The sequence below is a fragment of the Phyllostomus hastatus genome, unplaced genomic scaffold (assembly GCF_019186645.2).
Source record: "Phyllostomus hastatus isolate PE091 unplaced genomic scaffold, TTU_PhHast_1.1 phas_contig_34, whole genome shotgun sequence".
NCBI lineage: Eukaryota > Metazoa > Chordata > Mammalia > Chiroptera > Phyllostomidae > Phyllostomus > Phyllostomus hastatus.
In genome coordinates, this window is record NW_025333857.1 from 29,748,636 (window position 1) to 29,754,196 (window position 5,561).

A 5,561-nucleotide genomic window follows, 5' to 3' on the forward strand; every position below is an offset into this window, starting at 1 on the left:
AGGGCCAGTGGCAGTTGCTGCATATCATCCTGCTCGCTGTGAGTTTTCTTATATCAGTGTGAAGAGCAGTGAAATGCTCGGGCTTATCGCTGTGTCTCCAGCAGATGCAGGAAAGCAGAAGGCAGCCCAAGAGGACCTCGTGTTCCGTAGGGCCTGCTGCTCACTTCCAGCAGCTGCCGGCCCCTGCAGCGTTCAGGTGTGTGCCTTTGGTTTAAATCCACGTCTTCCCTGCAGGAGCACCGAAATGCCCCATAGCCTACAGGGCAAAACTGCTGAGAAGAGACAGCTCCCACCTTTAGTTATCTTAATAATCAGATGGCTCTCTAATACAAGAGAAAGCTACATAAAAACAGTGAGCAAGAAAGGGGCACAGAATGGCACAAGAGAGTTCTTTCCAGAATTAAGGAAATGCAGGATGGTTGAAAACCTTGTAATCATTCTTTTTTTTTTTTAGAAACAAAAGTCAAATTCATTTGTTCATTTCTTGCATTTGAAGTACTCCTCGATGACATCCTTTACCTAAGACTCTTTGCCATCGTCCTTCGCCACCATACAACCACAACCAACCATGTTATGGAGTTTCCCCTCTGTAGATCTTACAGAGGCCTGCCCATTCCCCTAGTTTCTTATTGCCGTCAACCTTAATGAGGTTGATTTGGTGTTCAGCACAAGGGTCTCCACCAACTTGACATACATCACAAGTTGGGCTTATCACACCTGGATGCGAGCACACAAAGGTGAACTTGGCCCTTGTCTAAGGCTTTGGCAGCTTCGAGAATTCCGCCTGAGCTAGGCCATCACGAATGAGAACCGTCCTGAGCACCTCTCGTATAGCAGTATTTACGTTCGCTACACCTCCAGCAGCAATGCCTTCCGTGGCCCAGGCGGAGCGTTTGGGGTGGAGCAAATGTTGAACGCACCCAAGTCTCCGCCTCTGCGCAGCTCTGTGGCCCCAAGGAAAGAGGGAAAATTTTGTATTCGTTCTAACGGACAAAATGAGCTGGAGCCAATCTGACCTGTGAGGTATAAAAATGTGTAACCTGGAAGAAAAAAAGGAGAGAGAGAAAGAAAGGAAGGAAGGAAAAGACCGCAGCCTTGCTCCCCAGGGAGTTGGGGATCAATGCAGAAAAGCTTGATTCTATTTTGAGAAACCCCCTTTGTAAGACTGCGCAGCATTGGTAGTCTCCTCATCTAGGCTCTGTATCTGTGTATTCTGTCCCCTCTGCCTGCTATACTCTTGCCTCCCCGACCTCCTTTGTCCAGTCAGCTCCTCCCGTCTCAGGCTGCACGGACTCATGCCCCCACCACCCCCGACTAGAGACAGGGCTACTCCCGTGTGCTCCTGTGGCACCCTCTAATTACCCCATCGAAGCACTTGTGTGGCTTTTGTACGTGCTTTTAAGTTCTCTCTCTCCTCACAACAATACACTCAAAATGAATTAAAGACTTAAATATAAGACCTGAAACTAAAACTACTAGAAGAAAACATAGGAGGAAAGCTTCATGACATTGGTCCTGGCAGTGGTTTCTTGATTATGACACTAAAAACCACAAGCAATAAAAGAAAAAAAATAGACAAATGGAGGTACATCAAACTACAAAGCTTCTGCACCTCAAGGGAAACCATCAACAAAGTGAAAGGGCAGCTTATGAAATGGGAGAAAATACTTGCAAATTGTACATCTGCTAAGGGGTTAATGTCCAAAATACGTAAGGAACTTCTACAACTCAGTAGCAAAGAATAATAATAATAACCCAATTTAAAAATATGCAAAGGATTTGAAAAGACATTTCTCCAAATAAGACATACAGATGGCCCACAGATATGTGAAAAGATGCTCAACATCACTAATCATCTAGGGAATGCAAATCAAAACCACTATGAAATATCACTCAAATCTGTTAGGGTGGCCATGATCAAAAAGTCAAAAATAACAAGTCTTGATGAGAATGTAGAGCAAAGGAAACCCTTGTGCACTATTGGTGAGAATGTAAAATGATGCAGCATCTTTGAAAAACAATGTGGAGCTTCCTCAAAAAACAAAAAGTAGATGCACTTCCAGGCATATACAAAAAAACTGTAATCAGGATCTTGAAAAGGTATCTGCACTTCCATGTTTATTGCAGTGTTATTCACAATAGCCAAGATAGGGGAACATACCTAAACATCCATGAGAAATAAATCTTTATTTAAAGAGTGGTGTATACACAGTATGGGATACTATTTGGGCTTTAAAAGGAAATCTTGCCATATGTGACAACATACTGTACCTAAAGGGCATTATGCTAAGTTCAATAAATCTGTCATAGGACAAATACATGATTTGTGTATGTGTTCCAATTATAAGCATGATTCCACTTATGTGAGGTTTCTAAAGTAAACTGATAGAGTAGAATGGTGGCTGCCAGGCTGGGGGCAGGGAGAAATGCAGAGTTGCTGTTCAACGGGTATACAGTTCCAGTTACAAAAGATAAATAAGCTCTAGTTATCTGCTATACAACATTGTGCCTGTAGTTAACTCTACGGTACTATGATTACTTAAAATGTGTCAAAAGCCCCGGCTGGTGTGGCTCAGTGGATTGAGAACTGGCCTGTGAACAGAAGGGCCACTGGTTGGATTCCTAGTCAAGGCATATGCCTGTGAGAGGCAACCACACATTAAGGCTTCTCTCCCTTGTTTTCTCCCTCCCTCCTCTTCTCTCTAATAATAAATAAGTAAATTTTTTTAAAATAATAACTTTCAGTATTTCTGTAAGAATTAAATGACATAGCATACACGAAGCACTTAGCACAGTGCCTAGTGATGGCAGTCATAGCAGAGAGCACGTTCAGTCTAGTCTCAGGTTCAGAGCATTGACAAAAAGGCTCTCTGAGGTTCTGGCTCAGGGTCTCTCACGAGGGCGGGGACTGTTGGCAAGCCCCGTTTCCTCACTGGCTTTTGATTGTATACCTCAGCCTCTCACCATGTGGGCCTCTCCATAGGATATCCCAGGTGCTCACACCCTGGCCATCAGCTTTCCCCAGAGTGCAGCGTGATCTGAGAGGGAACCCGGGAAGGAAGCCAGTCTTGTAACACCTAATCTCAGGCGTGACATACCCTCACTTCTGCTGCTTTCTGTTGGTCACACAGACCAACCCTGGGACAACGTGGGAGAGGAATATACAAGGATGGGAGAACAGGGGTGGGGGTGGCATTTGGGACTGGCTACTACACTTCTCTCCCTCTGCCTTGCTTTATTTTCTTGTACCATGTATGACCAGCTAACATGACTTGTTTTTCCTCAGTCTCCCCACAACAGAACACCCCTCCAACAGAGGTGGAGACCACAGAAGCCCGGGTCCCCTTAACTCCTCTGTTCTCTGTCGCATCATCGACACCTAGATCAGTGCCTGGCACAGAGTGGGGCTTCATTCAATGTTTGTTAAATGGTGAAGAACGAGCCACCCAGTTGCACCATTTCTGTAAGAAATGTGCTTGAGTTCCCAGTCAGAATAGCATAGCTCATAAGTACCACTCACGCTTTTTAATTTGTTTAATCCTCAACCCAAGCATATGCTTTATTGATTTTTTTAGACAGAAAGGAAGGGGGGAAGAGAGAGAGACAGAAGTGTGAAATATCAAATGATTGCCTCCTGGCCAGCACTTAAAAAAAATTAGTACTTGATGCTCACAATCTGTGAGGAAAACAGGACTGCAGTTTTAAAGTGAAGTCCAGAAAGATTAAGGGTCTTCTTGCTCAGGGTGAACCAAGGGTGCTGGTGAGTCTCGACCAGTTCCCCTGCCCTCCCGGGTGCCCCCTCTTCCAGGGCCTCCCTCCTGCACCGGGCAGCCCTTGGCCTTCCTGGCAAGTCACCACCCACACAGAATAGTTCCCTAACAGTTCATATAGCTTCACATAATGAGCCTCTCATATTGGTCCACATGGCTTCCACTCAGGCAAGCAGGCACTGCTGTAATAAAAGGGGGAGCCAAGAAGACTGCAGAGATGGCATGGGACCCCATCGTCTCCTTCAGTGAAGAGGTGGAGACCACAGAAGCCCGGGTCCCCTCAACTCCTACAGCAGAACAAAATACTTTTAACAGCGCGAGTGTAAATTCAATTCAGCTGATCAACAAGCTGACCTCTGAAAACGAGAAGTAAAAGGAGAGCAACAAAGATGCCAGTTACACTTTGAGATGGAGTCGCAGCCCATACCCGGCATTGTGATTGCCTGAGGGGGAGGGTGAAAGCAAGGTGGATGGCCTGAGTCCTTGCAGAAAGCAGTAGGAGTTGACAGCTGCATCGGGTTAGGGCGAGGGGTGAGAGCTGGCACTGGCACGTGGTGAAAGCCAAAGGTAAAGGGAGGGTAACCCCACCCCACTGCTTCACCTAACTTCTGTGAGGACCACCCACTCTTCTGCTCCGCGAGGTGGTGAGGGGAGGTGCCCAGATCAGCTCCAGGGACCTGGCTTCTTATTGATCCCAACCAGCCTGTAGTCCCCTGAAGCACAGACCCGGATGTCTATGGTCCTCCTGTTCTATGGTCCTCCTGTCTGAGCGGCCCCCAGGGGTTATCCACTCGGCCAGGCCACAGATACATGAACACACCTCTTAATAGAAGGTAGCAGGGCCAACCAAGAGCCAAGTATGGGACTTGAGTTTTCTAGTATCTGTGTTCTGCACATATAGTTTCACTTAATCCTCAGGCAACCCTCTGAAGTAAAAGTGTATTTGCTCAGTTTTACAGATGAAGAAACTGAAACTCAGGTTAAAGGGTACACTGCGAGGGGCAGAGCAGGGATTTGAACACTCTTAACATTTACCTAAAACTTGGGAGTAAGACAAAAATATGGCTTTGGGTATGTAATTCAAAGTTATAATAGAAGGAGTGGTTTTCAAGTGGGGACAATTGCTCCCCCCACCGCCTCTCAGCCCGCCCCCTACCCCCCAAAAGGGGGGGCATTTGGCTAAGTCTGTAAACGTTTCTGAGCGTCCAAACTGGAAGGGCAAGCAGGTACTACTGCCATCTAGTGGATAGATGCCAGGGATGCTGCTGAACATCTCAGGCATGTGACAGCCCCTGCAACAAAGAGTCGTCCAGTCCACAATGTCCACAGTGCTGCTGTTGAGAAACTTGGTTCTAGGGCCATGTGACTACATTTGACTTATTACCTGCTGTTAAGTAGGCCTCAAGAATGTCAACTTGTAGAAAACTAAGATGCAAATGATTCTTGTCTAAGAAGGTAACTCCAAAGGTTATAGTTATACAAACATGAACTAACCAGTTGTGATCTAACATAGCAATATTACTCCAGAATTCTCATTATCACTGACTATAAAGATCAGTCTCTTCCGTCCTCTTTGACACCAGCGTTGCCTTTGTCCTGATTCCTCTTACATTTCCGTAGGGCAACCACAGACTGGGTGCTGGAGGCTGGAAATCGAAGACCAAGGTGTCAGCAAGGCTGGTTTCCTCTGAGGCGTCTCCTTGCCTTGAGTTGGCTGCCCTCTAGCTGCTGCTTCCTGAGATCTTATCTCTGTGCATGGGCACCCCTCCCGCTCTTCCTCTTCTCATAAGC

The 5,561-nt window shown here is 46.4% G+C and overlaps 1 pseudogene; it reads right to left on the reverse strand.

Moving 5' to 3' along the window:
- Positions 1–477: 477 nt before the first annotated feature.
- On the reverse strand, positions 478–4,204 carry LOC123819907 (annotated as a pseudogene).
- Positions 4,205–5,561: the final 1,357 nt, after the last annotated feature.